Raw genomic sequence first — 16784 nt, 5'->3', positions numbered from 1 at the left:
AAAAACAAAATAGTAGTCTCACGTTAACTACTTCAAAAACTCTTTTTTTTTTTTTTGTTGATTTTTCAACCTTATTAAATGTAAAAATGTATCACATTATTTACTGTGTAATTTGTTAGCATATTTCCAAAATACTATTGAGATATTGCTATGGCACACTAATTTTTTTTTTTTTCCTAAATAAATTTATTGATTGCGTTATTGAACATGTATATATATATGACATATACTTGGTCAAAAAATGAGTTAAAACTCTTTATTAAAATATGTAAGTTATTTTAATTGAGTTTAACTTTTTGTCTTAAACCTAATTTATACGCAATATACATTGAAGAAAAACTAGATTCAATAAAAACTTTATGTGATTAAAAAACTTTAATTTAGAAGTCATTTTAATATATTTATCTTAGGATTCTTTGGTAGATGTATTATTATTTCAAATTATGTTTCCAATAGTAAATCGGTATGAAAAATAGTTATTCACGTAACAAGTGCGGAAAAGACATGTGATAGACTCGCACTCGTGGCCGGTGACGCAAACTCGTGCCGTGCGATCACACTCGTACTACGCACTCGTGTGCTCAACTGGCACTCGTTCCCATCAACTTCGGCCACTCGTGCGAGTCAATCACAACTCGTGCGGGAAATCGTCCCGCACGAGTTGCGTACAAGTTTTTTCGCAATAAGTGTGCGGAAAATAGGTGTTTTTCGCACTAATATTAGTGTGGAAAATCGACACACTATTGCGAAATAGTAGTTTTCCTATAAGTTTGAAAAGTCTCTGTTTGCGAGCCGAGAGGTTTGCGGCCCGAGCCGAAGGCGAGGGACGTAACGAGGTTCGTAAAGGAGACTTTTCGAACGAGTTCCGGAAAACTGCTTTTTCACCCGAGGAAGTACTAGCCTCCCAAAACCACCCGAGGGCGGAAAAATAAATTTATTAAAGAAAGTAGTTTACGGTATTTAAGAAAACTTGTATAAAGTCTACATAAAAGTGATTTTTTCAGAAAACACGGTATAATCTTTGTTACATGCACGTTCAAATAATTGTATTCACTTAGTTCGTAACTAAGTGCATACAATGTATAATGTATAGCTGCTTACACACCTAGAAGGGTTAAATAAAGAATGTTCCAGCTCGCGAATGTATTGTCACCCGAGATGTGTATATTCAAGAACTAACAATTTTTAGCTAACCACCGTCATCAACGCAGTCAATTGTACTGATATATTGTGATGCAGGTTCGTTAGAACGGTAGAAAAAACTACAACGTTTCAAAATAGAGACATTGAGGACGGTACAACAGTAATAACAAAACTCTCTCGTTTAATGCCTTTTGATCGAAACGATCTTGAAAATTTAGTTGATAAATAGATATTGCTTCAGAAACTAACTCGTTATTCACAAGCTCTACGTTTTTAGTGAAAAGAAAAAATGGAATATCTAGAATCGTAGTAGACGTTAGAAAATTGAATTTTATTAGTAAGCCTGTTTCATTTTCAACCCAATATGTATATAATTTATTGGTTTAAGAGAAATTGCATTATGCAAAATTATTAATTGGGTTGGATTCTTTTTTTTTATATATATTTTTTGCAAAGTTCATGTAGAAAGTTCTCGGATTTTCCCATCATTCAGTCATTACGTAAAATATTTTCGATGGCATTAGTATTTGCACTAAAGACTGACTATAACTTACGATGAATATAAAAGAAATTATGCAGTAATTATTAGTTGCCAATTCAACCCTCAAATTATGTATAATTCTAAATTTGGCAGGAAATATGTAGAAAATTTAATTTTCATGTTAGCAGCTGAGGCTGGCAAGTAAACAATGTAAAATTGTTAGTCAACCAAAATGTGTGATTAAAAAGCCGGCGAAATTTAGTGTCATTTATTGAATTAACCATTTGTATTCATTTGTACTTTTTATTTAGTTGCTTCAAAACTTAAGACAAAAATTGCGTTCTTAAGGTTTAAGAGACGAAATAATTGTGAACAATCATAGTAATGTTTGATACATAATTATTTTACTTGTTTCAGAATACAGATTAAACTATTTTGAAAGGAAGACTAAATGGTAATGTGTACGTACCTATCAATGTATTAAAATATTTGTGTGAATTACAAATAAAACAAATAAAAAATAAAACTGATAAATAATAATGTATATTGTAAAAATAATTCGGTACTATGCTAGATCTTTTTTTAAATTAAATTAAATAATTATATTTCATTTAACTGTATTATAAACCGTTCTTAATTGTTTATGACAGACCAACTGAATCTTATATTTTAAGACAACCAAACGTAACTTATGTAAAAGGCATTTATAACATTTTTATTATCATTACCATAATTACTTATACAATGTATGTTTTTCAATAAAAAAAATTTTTTTTCTTATGACCTTTCGCCTCCTACCTTAAAGCACATGTAAAGGATTATATAATGCATTCATAGGCTGTTGGCGAGTCCTCGAAATAAGGAAAAAATCTCAATATTCTTCTGTTACTCAACCTAATAAAAAGTATTCTACGTAAATGAAGTCCCTCCTTGTCCCCCTTCTGTTTTAACCCTCTGGCCCAATCATCCCATTCAAAACTTTCTTTTAATTACTATTGAGCTTTAGAAAAAGATTTTTTAAATGTGCTTGTACATTCAAATTTACTCATTTTCTTTATTATTTTTGATAATTGTGGATAAAGTTAGTTCTAATAGCCCATAAACTTTCTACGATTTTTTTTTCAAATTAGAAATTAAATAAATTGATTTCGTTAAGTTATCGATTTCAATCTGTTCAAGCCAAGCTGTTAACAGTTATAGCCAGTCTTCATTATGTTTGAATTTAATTTTCTTTTAATATTAATTTTTCCTTACTTTCAAATCATACGGTTCGATTCACTACTTTGAGACGAGAATATATTAAACGTTTATTGGAAAAAGTTGTTTTAAATATACATTTCTTTAAATCAAAATGATAATTGAAATGAATAATTAGTCTGTGTTGTTATAATTATCTGGTGTTAGATACTGTTTGATTTGTTTGTACTATTAAATGCAATTATCATTTTAAGAGTTAGTATATTACTTTACGAAGCTAAGATCTTAAAATATTTTTTATGGTATCTAAAATTTAAAAATTGTTGATACAATTATAAGTTTGAAGAAAGGATCCTAATAACAAATAGTAAGAAAATTAATTTTTCTTACTTTTTGACATGATAGAAAAGTGAAATCTGATTAGTTTTGTTTTGTTATGTTTGTAATGTATAATTTATGGTTATTGTATAAAAAATAACAAATTAAAAGTAAATGAGGTCATAAGAGTTTAGAAAGGAGAATTTCTAAAAAAGTTAAATAACGCCTGAAGTTATAATTACTTCTGAAGGGTTAGCACGCAAAGTGCTCAGAAGGTAAAGTCCTACTAGGGTATATATTAGTAGGGCTTTCTGCGCCAACCTCACAGGTACCGGTAATGACTTCAAGTTTTTAAAAATTTTCCTTTTTGAATCTTGATTACCTTATTTACTGCCGTTCTAGTGTTCTTATGACAATAATTATGAATTATAGATTCCAAAATTTGTATTCGAATAATATGTATCAGATTTTTACTATACGTCATTGTATGAATCTTTATCACTATATACATACTATATTTTTCTGGTAATATTAATTACGTACGAGTTTGCAAAGGCTTCGATTTATGAACCAGAAGGTTTATGGTACGAGTCGAAGGCGAGGGCCGTAACCAGGGTTGTAAAGAAGCTTTTTCGAACGAGTTTCGTATAGTATTTTTCCGCCTGAGAATCCTAAATCAAGTGGTGAAGGTGGTATTTTGAGGTTAGAAGGTGGAAAAAAACTTAAAGCAGTGAATTTAGCCCTACACCTTGAAAATAACCAAACATTAATGTTTGAAAGAAATAAAACAAAAAATACCATAAAAAATGGCTATGACTGTTAACAGCTTAATTTCAATTAAATAAAATCCATAATTTTACAAAACTATGACCGTAAGTGCATATTTCAAAAACTATGTTTTCAATAAAAACGTCAAGATTTAAAAAAAAGGAAAAGAAAACTGCTATAGCAAGTTAAATATCATATTTTCTAAAGATGATCAGCCATTTTCATGAAATTTATTAATAAGTAACAATCATTAATAAATAGAAACCATCATTTGAAGGTTCAAAAATACAAAGCAATAGTCAATATGAAGCGCTGAAAGATACTGCAATCGCTATGGGTTTAATTAAGAATAATACTTAGATGATGAGTAAAGCCAGCAAAAAGATGCGTTCTATGCAATTACAACAATTTTTCGCGTGCTTTTTGATTTAGGAAAACATTCATGGCAATGATATATGAAAAAAATGTAAACTTATTTTACAAAAGGTTTTGTTTATAAAAAAAAAAAAAATTCTCTGCTACACATACATTAAATTTTTTGAATCTAGAGATGAATCATGCTTATTGTTTAATTAACATAACCAAAGAAAACTAACGATAACGATAAAGAATTTGCATTCTGTAAACTTATGATAAATTCAATGTATCATCAGCTAAACGATAATCAGGAAGACAAGGAAAAGCTATTTTGTACGAGATGTACAAATACATCAATTTATTTGTTTCTCAAGTTTCAAAAATTGTATCCAACGGCTTGGACTGCAGGTATCGGATCGATATTGCCTTCAAATGGAATGACCAGTCATAGAACTTTTCATTCACCTGTGGACTTAAATAATATATAAAGTGTATTTTTAGAGATATAATCTGAAAAAAAAAGATTATGCGAAGTTGATTCCATAATTTGAAATGTGTCCTCCAAGATTATAAAATATAACATTCACTTTAGAGAAAAATAAATTTAGTTAGAAGAAAATTTTGGCTAAATGCCGCACTGCCTATTATAAAAACGGTAATAGAAGAATAATAATAGCAGGGACAATAAAATTATCCTTTTTATGTCAATTTTCTTATACTTTTAAACTATCTATAAATATTCGTTCGATGAATATAAATTTTGCTAAATTATTACTAGAAATTAAGAAAGGAAAAAATTAAAACATTTGAAATTCTTAGACATAGGAAAACTAATAACAATATTTATCATCAAAAAGTCATACCCATTGACTTTTTATAATATACAATAGTAATTTTCTAAATAACAAAATTTTGAAACAACTAAACAAGAATATGTCAATTAACTATACTTAGTATAGTATAGATCGTGAAACTTACAAAGATGATATGGCTGACCGTAAAACTTTTTCCATTTTTTCTCTTAAGTTTGTTACAGTATTTGTAAAGGTATCTACCCTATGAACTTCATTCAAAAGTTGGAGCAATAGTTATGTTAATAAGAAATTAAGTATCGGTGACGGTTTGTGCAACGGTACAAATTACGAAATTATTTCAGTATAATATTAAAGCAGAATTGATAACTGAATAAAAACTGGAACATAAAGTTATGTACCAAAAATAACGTTAAATACAGGTAATTAATTATTTCCACCTTTCATAGCATACAGAAAGCCATTTTAGTTTTAGCATTTGTCATAATAACTAATAAATGACTAAGACAAAGTTTTGACAATGTTATTTTGTATTGAAAAAACCTTTATTTTCCCACAAACAATTCTATGTAGAGTCATTACTATGCAAAATTAAAAATAGTGTATGTGCATAAATTAAAAGTGATGAGACTTATGAAATGGAAGGTGTAATGTAGAATGGTGGTTTTACTGAAATGTAAATAAGAAATATTTATTATTGTTAAACGTTTAATGCCTAGGCTGTTAAATGAGTTAATTAACAAAAAACATCAATTGAAGAATTATATTATCGACAATTTTTTTTTAACGACTGATTAAAACAGTATAAAAATCGTGTATTTATTTGTTTTAAATTCATAATTATAAAGTTAAGCTATTCGCCTCAAGGATGGCGTGGAAAAATATATCAAATTTATATTTACAGTAAGTTATTCGCTATGTGCAATTCCTTGGAGGGGGAAAAAAAGCGATCTAAGAGCCCATAGTGAGAGAAATGTTCAAAGTTTCAGTACTATTGAGGACTCATAACATTGTTGATTGCGCGTTATTGAGTTTTTTAATATTTCGAATCACCGAAGGTAAATATAATTATTATCATGATAAACTTATGGTTCACAGCTTTTTTATTAAAAAGATATTGAATATAACATTCAATAATACGAATGGTAATTAATAAAGCAAAGCAAGTGAAGATGTCACTTACTGGTATTTACGTCATACCCGTGTAACTTCACAGCCAAAATTAGTTTGTTCTGCTTTGACACGGGAATTCAAGGTTATATTTGGAGATAAGAAATAAAATTTTACTTTTATACCAGAAATAACTACAAATACTAGAGTATTCCCATTTAAAGCATTAATTTTTTACCAAAAACAATTTCTATCCAATTGGCGTTTGGCACTTAATAAATCACAAGGGCAAAGGCTTAACTAAGTTGGGATATACTAAAGACGAAATTCGTTTTCTCCTGGGTAGTTGTACGTACTGCCCAGTTACGCTGCAGGAAAAAGGTTAGGCTCGTGAAATCGAAAGACACACACTATTTCCCTTACATATAAAAAGTTCTTATAGAGAAACTTGAACCACAATTTATGCCTTAATTTTTTGAATAACCGAAAAATTCACGTAACAGTTGATATATTTTTTTTTTTGCCAGTTTAACTATTGAGAAAGTATAATATTTTGTCATCCATGATTAAAAAAATTTCTTTAATTATTGAATGAAAAAAAATGTATTTGAATTATCTTATAAAGTATTGATAAAAAATTATTATTAAATTTGATTCACAACTTATACGTCATAATGTTATGGATAAAAAATAATTAATCGCATTATTTTTTTTATCGACGCATTTTTTATACCCTTTCATTTTAGAACTTTTTTGAATACAAAATTAATAATTTATTTTCTTTTGGAACTAGTTTTCGTGAAATTTCTACATGATTAGATTCACGAAAAAGGCTTACGTACAACTGCCCAGGAGAAAACGAATTTCGTCTTTAGTATATCCCAACTTAGTTAAACCTTTCTCCTTGTGATTTATTAAGTGCCGAACGCCAATTGGATAGCAAATTGTTTTTGATACAAAATTAATGCTTGAAATGGGAATACTTCAGTATTTATAGTTAGTTTTGGTATCAAAGTGACATTTTCTTTCTTATCTGCAGATATAATTTTGACTTAAATAACATAATTTCTTAATTGACTAGTATTTAAACTCATTCCATTACGTGAGCCTTCATTTATACCAATATTTTGTATTATCATGACAATGGCTCTAATTTGTAATTTTAATTTATGAAACTGGAACTCGAGAAAATTTAAAGTATTAAATTTTTAAATCTGATATAAAATTTTAATATCTTCTTCAGCTTACTCTATTTCTCAGGGTCTGCTGTAGACAACGCTGCAATAAATTTCATCTTTAGACTCAAATTTGCTTAAAATTGTATTGTTGGTAATTTGAATATCTTCTATTTGACTTAGTAGAATAATTTCTTTAATTGAGTCATTTTTTTCTGTATAACCTTTATAAATACTTTTAAAAACATCTTTTGATTCCATTATTTTAGATGATATAAATGTATTTATTTTACCTTCTTTTTTTAATAGAAGTTTAAAGAATTTTTATCCTGGGATTAAATGTAAGTATGCAATTTTGCAATTTAAAAATTTTATCACTAATGTAAATATTTTATACATTTCTTTACTATTGTTGTGTCACATGCATTATTTACAATAATCGGTAAAATTCATTGAATATCACTGCCAAGAATTATCAAGTGTTTGTCAAATGATATCAACTCTTTATTGCAATTATCTCTTGAAGTCCCATCAACGATTTCTGAAGCCTTTTTTAAAATCATTGATGCTTTACTCCAAATAATAATATCAGCTTTTCCTAATTTCATTACATTAAATTTTCATTTAAAAAATGTAATTTTACCATTTATTAAATGCAACGCTTATACAAAAGTCATATGGCTTGTCATCTCTTCCAAAAAAAAAAATCAATACAACTCCTCTCGAAGACATTCATATTACTTTCTTCCTTTTCTTAAGTACGAATGTATTAAAGTTTTATATAATAAATATCGTTCACGTGGAAAATATATTACAAAGCCCTATACCGTTTGTGTTTAAAAAAAATATAGACATGGAATTAGACCGATTAGAGAGAAAGGGTATGATATAAATTGTGCCAAACAATGAGTGGGATACCCCTCTAGTGCCCATTTTCAAATCTAACAGAAAAATGAGGTTGTGTACAAACTATGAATTAATGATGAATAAACATTTGAAAAATTTTAAATATCCTCTTCCTCGAATTGAAAAATTGTATGTTAAATTACAAGGTGGGGAAAGGTTTACAAATTTGGATATGACACAAGCGTACATTCAATTAAAAGTAAGTAAGGAAACTTCCAAATTGTTAGCGTAGAGCAATCACTGTGGTATTTGCGTCGTAAATAGGCTATATTTTGGTGCCAAACCGGTGGTAGAGATCTTTCAAGCAATTTTAGACAATATTGCAGTGATGTAAGGGAATCGGAAATTTTGTAGATGTAGTAGTGATGGGTAGGACCGATGAGAAGCATCTGAGAAATTTGAGAGAGGTATTATGACGTGTACAAGAAGTAGGTTTGAATTTGCAATCGGGTCAATATGATTTTTTTTAAAGAATAGATATATTACTTAAGCCATATTATTAGTAAGGAAGGTTTGTATATGGACCCTAACAAAATTACAGCAATGACAAAAGTACCAAGCCCCAAAAATGTAGATCAAGTGAGAGCGTTCGTGGGAATAATAAATTATTATGGAAAATTTATTCCCTACCTTTTAACTGTCCTGGTACCTCTCCATAATTTGTTATAAAAAATGTAATTTTTAACTGGACGGAACAATGTAAAGCGGCGTTTGAAAAAGCAAAGAAGGAGCTAACGTCTGAAAGATGTCTTACTCACTTTAACCCAAATTTACCAATTTAACTTTATTGCGATGAGTCCCAAGAGAAAATGGGCGCATTATTACTGTATGTAATGCCAAATTATACCGAAAGACCTATTAGTTATGCATCTAAAACGTTGAACAAAGCACCAAAGGAATACTCAGTAATACATAAAGAGGCTTTAGCTGTGTATTGGAGGGTACAAAAATTCGAATAGTATTTACTAGGTCAAAAATTTATTATCTGTTCGACTCTTTTGAAAAAAACCATATCGAAAAACCACATAGTCAAACCATGTCAAAAAACCACATAAACATGTTTTTACCGCTTCGTTTTCATGTGGTTTTTGTCTCAAATCACCATGTGGTTTTTAAGTAAAACCGTATACTTACAAGCTTTTCTTTTTATAAAAGAAATTATTTCTACTTAAATTTAACTATTTAAAAATCTTAATAACGCATCAACAATGAATATAAAAACAAAACAAAAGAAAAAAAAGCCTCTAAGGTGGCTTAAACTTTGGCTAACAGATTCTTAACCAAGTATTTTATCCATTGGGCTAGAGTAGATTTGATTCTAGTTTCCAATTTTGTGTCCTTATGAGGTACAGAAGGCACAGTATTCTATTATTTGTATGTGTACATAACAAGTTCTTTACATATAAACTACCGTAAAATCGTGTAAATTTGTGTATGCAATAAATTCAACATTGTTATTAATAATATGTGTTAAAATGTTTGTTTCTGAGATAAAATGGCTACGGCAATTGAACCTTTAATTTAATTTGCTAATTATATATGCCAAAATGATACACTTTTCAGTCATATATTATCCAATAATTATATTGATATTTAATAAATAACCAACCAAAATAATAATTCATATTTTTTGCTATTTATTTCAGAATAAAAAAAACAGAATAATAATAAGTGATTAAGCATTTATAATTTTTGTAAAACTTACCAGAAGATAAATATCATAATATCATGTATTGTAAATCAAAATCCTTGAAATTCATAGAAATAAATAATACATATGATTTTACTCTAAATAACACATAAAAACAAAGTGTGTGCTTAAGTATCTCATCCACATGACCAGAGGGGACTTGGTGCTGGCTTACAATTTTTCGTCTTTATAAGTTACAGAAGGTATAGTATTATGTGATTAGTATTTGTACATACTTCTATTAATAATAAATTAATTTCAAGAATTTTCATTTGCAATATATATTTTTAGAATATTTATATTTAAGTGAAATTTTTTTTACTAACAACTAAATCGCAGAACATAATTATTATTTTGATTAGTTATTCATTTAATATTATTATAATTATTGGATAATGTATTACTGAAAAGTGTATTATTTTGGTATGTATAATCAGCAAATTAAATTGAAGGTTTAACTTCCGTAGCCATTTTTTCTCGGAAACAAATATCTCAAGTTCAATTTATTGCATACACAAATCCACACGATTTTACTGCAGTTTATATGTAAAGAACTAAGTAGTTATGTACAAATACAAATAATAGAATACTGTGCCTTCTGTACCTTATAAGGATACAAAATTGGAAAAAAGAATCAAATCTACTCTAGCCCAATGGAGGAGATACTTAGCTAAGAATCTGTTAGCCAAAGTTCAATCCATAGTAGAGGCTTTTTTCCTTTTGTTTTATTTTTATATTCATTGTTGATGCATTATTAAGATTTTTAAATAGTTAAATTTAAGTAGAAATAATTTCTTTTATAAAAAGAAATGCTTGTAAACACCATATGGTTTTACTTAAAAACTACATGGTGATTTGAGACAAAAACCACATGAAAACGGAGTGATTAAATTACATGTTTTTATGTGGTTTTTTTATATGGTTTTACTATGTGGTTTTTCAGTTATCGTATCAATACAGTACAAAACTTTTTTTCTTTAATTATAAAAATTTTGAAAAATGTGAAAAAATTGTATCATCAATTAATTATTTATTTTAAAAGTAACAGATTAATAATAAGTAGATAAATTTTTATTGTTACATAATACGATATATGAAGCTGCTCTGCTAATATATACTAATTCCGAAATTTTCAAAACATGCACCTCAAAATATATTTTATTAAATAAAATGTCTATTTATTTCATTTATTATCGTGTAATCGAATTTTTTATAATAGGTAAGGGTCTTAGCCAGTATGTAAGAGGTTGGGGGTTCAAAAAAATAAGTAGAATTCGTAGTGTGTGGTGCAATAATGTTGCATGGCGTGGTGTGGCTGGATGATGTTTTGGTGTAAGGGAATCGGAAGTACGTCAAAAGGGGTGGGGTGAAGGGGGAGAATCAAGCAAAATCCACTTCGAATACAAAATACTGTCATCCGCTTATGCTGGGCAGTGTATGAAAAATTTGAGATTAAAGTTTAATTTTTAACGTCATTTTCATTAAAAATCGTTAAAAAATTATGAATACCATTTGAAACGGATGACGTTTTTAATACATGTTCTTGGAAGGTCCATCTATAGCATGTATCAATATCATCCGTTTTTATTATGTTGAACCCCATTTTTATAGGGGGTGAAATTATTGAACGCCTTCCATATCCTTTCAGAACCACTTCTAACCTTGCTTTTACTTTTAATATCACACAAAAAAAGATAAGTTATAGTAGAATTATTAGTTTGCATGTATCGGTAGATATTTGAGGCCAATGTCAACATTCAGTTTTATGCGCAGTCCTTTATTTACGGGGTGAACATTCAGAACGTTTTAAAACACTTTACTCTATTGCTATTATTTTTGTTCTGCATTACATTATGTCCATTTATCGGTTAGAAAATTAATATTTTTCTGCTGCACGGAGGTACATGATAATTTTTAAAAAAACTTCGCAATCAAAATATGTCTATAGTAGCTAATTCATTAAATATACATATTTCTGGAGAAATAATTAACTAATTTTATTTTCTATAAAAACTTGTGACTCAACCAACGATATGCGAAGTAGATTGCATTTAATTTGTCAATAAATATTTATAAATTTTATTATAAGCAGCGCGCAGACGCGCATGGTTAGAACCTGTACATATTGAACCATGCACATTCTACAGTGCCGGTGAGCAGCAACGTAGGGCTGTCACAAGACAAAACAATACGATGTGTTCCTGAATCTTGTCTTGTTTCTCGAAAAAAATTAAAAACAGATATCGTATTGTTCTTGGGTCGTTTTTATAATAATTTTAATATCGATTTTAATATCGTTCTTGTCTTGATTTGCAGTCAACCTTCTTGATAATTCTTGATCTCGAGTTACTTATTACATATATACCTATGAAGCTCTAGCGAAAAAAGCACAGCCTTTTTCTTCTTCACAAAAAAACGAATTCAATTGAATTCATTGAATTCATTCAATAAACAATTAATATGAATATACTTTAATATCTAGAATATTACTTAACATTTAAACTCTTTTTTAAAATTTAAACAAATTTTAATTTAACTTGAAATTTTTGTGTAATAATTTATAATACGCACATAAACGTCTCATTAATACGCATTTACTATAATAGTTACAAATAATTGTAAAATTGAATATGCTCTGGAAAATTCACTTACATTATAAATCTCAATTAAAGATGACTTTTATTTTTGATTAAAAATTACATCACCATATTATAACTTTAAATTTTAAAGAGATTTTTTAAATTGCCTCACGTTTCTGTTTATTAGTATTATTTATTAATAAAATGATTACTTAGGCGAGCAAGCTTCGGCAATTAAAAATACAACTAATATTTAGTACCATTCAATAACTGAATGTGCCCTTAGGCGAGCCAGCGTCAGTTATTAGCAACCTAACTAGTTTCCAGTATAAGTTAGTTAACAAAAACATCTTCAGGTAATAAAAAAAATGTAACTTTTTGCTAGTCGCTGATGCTTGCTCGTTGACGAGCACTTTTTTTAAATAGATAATTCTAATAAGCAGTCGGGTTTGCTCATTACCGATGCTTGCTGGTCTTAGGGCTTATTTATAAATATTAAATAATATTGAAAAACAATTGGTTTTCCAATAGACAACGTTTGCTTTACCTAAGGCCATATTTTATTTACGAATAATACAAAAGAACAAGTGGATTTTTAATTACTGATGTTAGCTCACTTTACCGCACATTTTATATTGAGTAATACTAAAGAACAGTTAGATTTTTAATCGCCAATGCTAGATCGACTAATGTCACATTTTATTATTAAATAATACTCAAAAAAGGTGGATTTTTAATCCCTGATACTTGTTCATCTAAGAAAATATGGTAATAATAATTAATACTAAAAAACAGTTGGGGTCTAATCACCGATGCTTGTTCGCCTAACGACATATTTTATGATTATACAATGCCAAAAACAGCTAGGTTTTTAATCACTGATGCTTGCATGCCTAAGGAAGAGACTTATCAATTAATAATGCTGAAATACGGTTGTCAAAATGTTTTAGAAATAATAATCTGTTTATGATTAAATATTTACAAGTATTTGTATTTTGATACTGCAATAAATAAGTAAATGAATTATTTTCTTCAATGTTATATATCTAAATTAAAAATAATTTATACGAGGTATATTAGTTCAGGTAAAATTTCTAAGTATACCCGAAATATCGTTAATTTGATATAATGCAACGACCCCCTATATGCAAAAATGATATTCTGCAATAATTTTTTTTTTTTGTAATATGGATGGTACATATGATAAGTAGTATGCGTATTTACTTCCGAATATTTAATGTTGTTTTATAATTTTAATGAAGTATTGAACTTTTAATTCAAAAAATAATTGAATTCTTAATTTTTAACGTTTAATTTGGATTTCAATATGTTTTGGAATTTTTAATCAGGTATACTTGTCCTTTATAAAGATTACTCGTATTTTCAAGTAACGGGCTTGTATTTTAATTTAAATGCGTACTTTAAAAATATTATAAATCACTGTATACAAAGTAGAAATGTATCTTAACTATTTTAATGTCAGATTTTTAAGTCATGTCTTGTATTTGTAATTTGCTTCCAACACATTTCTGCTTATTTGTACATTTATATGATTAGTCTCTTGAATTCAGAAGAAAAATGAAAATGATTAGTAGATTGAGAATATAATTATTTCTTCGTTTATTTATTGTATACTTGTAAGAATAAGTCAAGTTATTGAATCATTGACATTTCTAAATAAATCTTTTTTTTCTGCAATAGTTACGTGGAAAAATTCAAAAACAGGGCACAAAAATTACTTCGTGCAGCACAAAAATATTGTTTTTCTAACCGTTAAATAGATAGAATGTAAAGCAGAACAAAAATTATAGCAATAGAGTGAAGTATTTCGAAATAATCTGAATATTGACCCCATGCATAAAGGACCACACATAAAACTGAATGTTGTAATTGGCCTCAAATATCTACCAATGCATGCAAAACTGCCAATTATACTCTAACTAATCTATTTTCATGTGAAATTAAGCGTAAAAGCAATGTTAGAAGCGGTCTTAAAAGGATAAAATAGGCATTTAATAATGTCACCCCCTATGAAAATGGGGTTCAATATAGTAAAAACGGATGACATTGATACATGTCATATATGGACCTTAAAAAACATATATTAGAAACGTTATCGATTTGAAACAACATTAACAAATTTTTAACGATTTTTAATAAAAATGACGTTAAATATCGAACTTTAAGCTCAAATTTCTCATATACTGCCCAGTAGAAACAGATGACAGTATTTTTTATTACCTACAACAAAAAGAAAAAAAAACAATTTTCTATCAAGTTCCAACCGGTTTTGTCACGATTTTTTTTTGTTAATTTTGAAAAAATCGGTACGCACAAACCACCCGTAGATTTCGTATGACGTTTTTTGGAACATTCGTTGGTACGTGCACTGAAATGCTACCATATTTTGATTCCGTTATCCAACTATTTTTTCACGTTTTAACACCACCCATCTATCTTCAATCCCTCCCATTTTGGGTTTATGGTGCAATGACAAAAAAGTTCCCAAACTGCCTCTAGAACTCAAACACCAAGCGTCATCCGGTTTCTCTCTCGACACTAAAATTACGCGTCATTGCCTTAACTGCTAGCTATTTAAATGGATGATATTAGGAAGATGATATTATCCCATTCAGCTACTAATGGGCTAACGAAAAATGCTGTAAAAGATTTAAAATTAGGATTAAAAAAGCCTTAGTGGTTAGTAAAAATGCGGGAACATACCAAGACACTCTAGTAGCTAGATATTTGTTCATGTACAGAAACTCTCATCATTCATCAACAGGGGAGACTCCGTCTAACTTAATGTTCAAGCGTAAAATAAGAACTTGGTTTGACATGTCGTGTGAGAACCAGCGATCAGAAATAGCTCGGGAAAGGCGAATACATAATTATAAGGGAAACAGAAATACTACGGTTTTCAGTTGGAGGTATGGTATTCGCGAGGGATTATAGAGTTTTAAATAAAAGGATCTGGAAGAAAGCTAGAATTTGGCATTGTATGTATGGGTCCGAGAATGTACCGATGTAAATTAATAGAAAATCTGGAACTGCTATGGCATCGACATTTATACTAATTGATAAAAGCGGGACAGGGGGAGGTAGAAGAGACGATGGATTGGAATGGGAAAGAAGGAGAGGCTTATCCGTTACGCGTTTTGAACAAAAAGCCATCGATGGGACTAAGCTTTCCATATGACTGGGGGATTGAGGCTAGAAGCTCTGACGAGAGTGGTACTGTTCATACAGAAAATATCGTGAATGATGAAATAACTCTAGATGAAAATAACCATCAGGAAACGTTTTAGGAAACTGAGAATAATACTACTGCCATCGAAGTTACCAAACAATCACCTGCTAGTTCGAAGAAGAAGTTGACCGAGTTACCAGGTTTTAATATAGATGAAAGACCAAAGCGCATCTAAGAAAGCCGTTAAGATTAGATTTGCAAGTCTACGTGTATTTATAAATTCGGCTTCGGCTTCAAATTTAGGCTTTGGAGCACAGGTAACCGCAGTAATAAATCGCTAGGTAGTATGCCAATTTTGAAAGGGGAAAGTTTAATATACTCGTTCAGTATATCTTGTACATGTCTTACGAAATATGTGCAGGGAATAAGGTTTATGCAATAAAGTGGCACCTCGACCGTTCAAGTGAGGTATTGCGACCTTGGGCATTGCGAGAGCTCGGTCCAGTGGAGCACTTCATCAAAAGAGCAACATGTATCCGAGTCAGAGAATTGCAATAAAGTTGTTTATTAAATATTTGCATTGTTAATTTGTTACAATAACATTTTTAACATGTCATATTGTGGATGTTATAGACGCAATTAAGTATTAGTATGTAAGCATATGTGTCAGGTAAAAGCGTGACGTTAGAAATGTTATTAACGTAGGAAGTTGTTTGGAATATGTTAGTCTTTATAATTTTTCATTATTAAAACATTAAATATCTTATTAAAACCACACCTGATCACCGAATATTCTAATTTTAAGGATCATTGCATTACGTTCGGTACATCTCAGTGGGTTATTCAATACATTGTTTCGTAAAAGGTATATCTGCATTCATGTATTGTCTGACAGAGAAGTATAACTTTATACTTGGATACTCAAACACCTACTGACCACTGGTTTGTATTATTGAAATAATCAATGTTTATTTTTCTGTACTATTTAAAAAAACATTATTACCAATAAGTACATTCATTTTTTTACAAACCCTACCAAACAAATTTTATGATTCCTG

General features: G+C 29.1%; 1 protein-coding gene across 2 annotated transcripts in view; it reads left to right on the top strand.

The window, feature by feature from the left end:
* The window catches only part of Sdc (Syndecan), a 304458-nt gene that overhangs the window by 275632 nt on the left and 12042 nt on the right, over positions 1 to 16784 (top strand). The window lies entirely within an intron of this gene.

The sequence above is a fragment of the Copidosoma floridanum genome, unplaced genomic scaffold (assembly GCF_036245765.1).
Source record: "Copidosoma floridanum isolate Cflo_tuat_1 unplaced genomic scaffold, Cflo_Japanese_pri ptg000013l, whole genome shotgun sequence".
Taxonomy (NCBI): domain Eukaryota; kingdom Metazoa; phylum Arthropoda; class Insecta; order Hymenoptera; family Encyrtidae; genus Copidosoma; species Copidosoma floridanum.
This window is presented reverse-complemented; position numbering and strand designations above follow the sequence as displayed.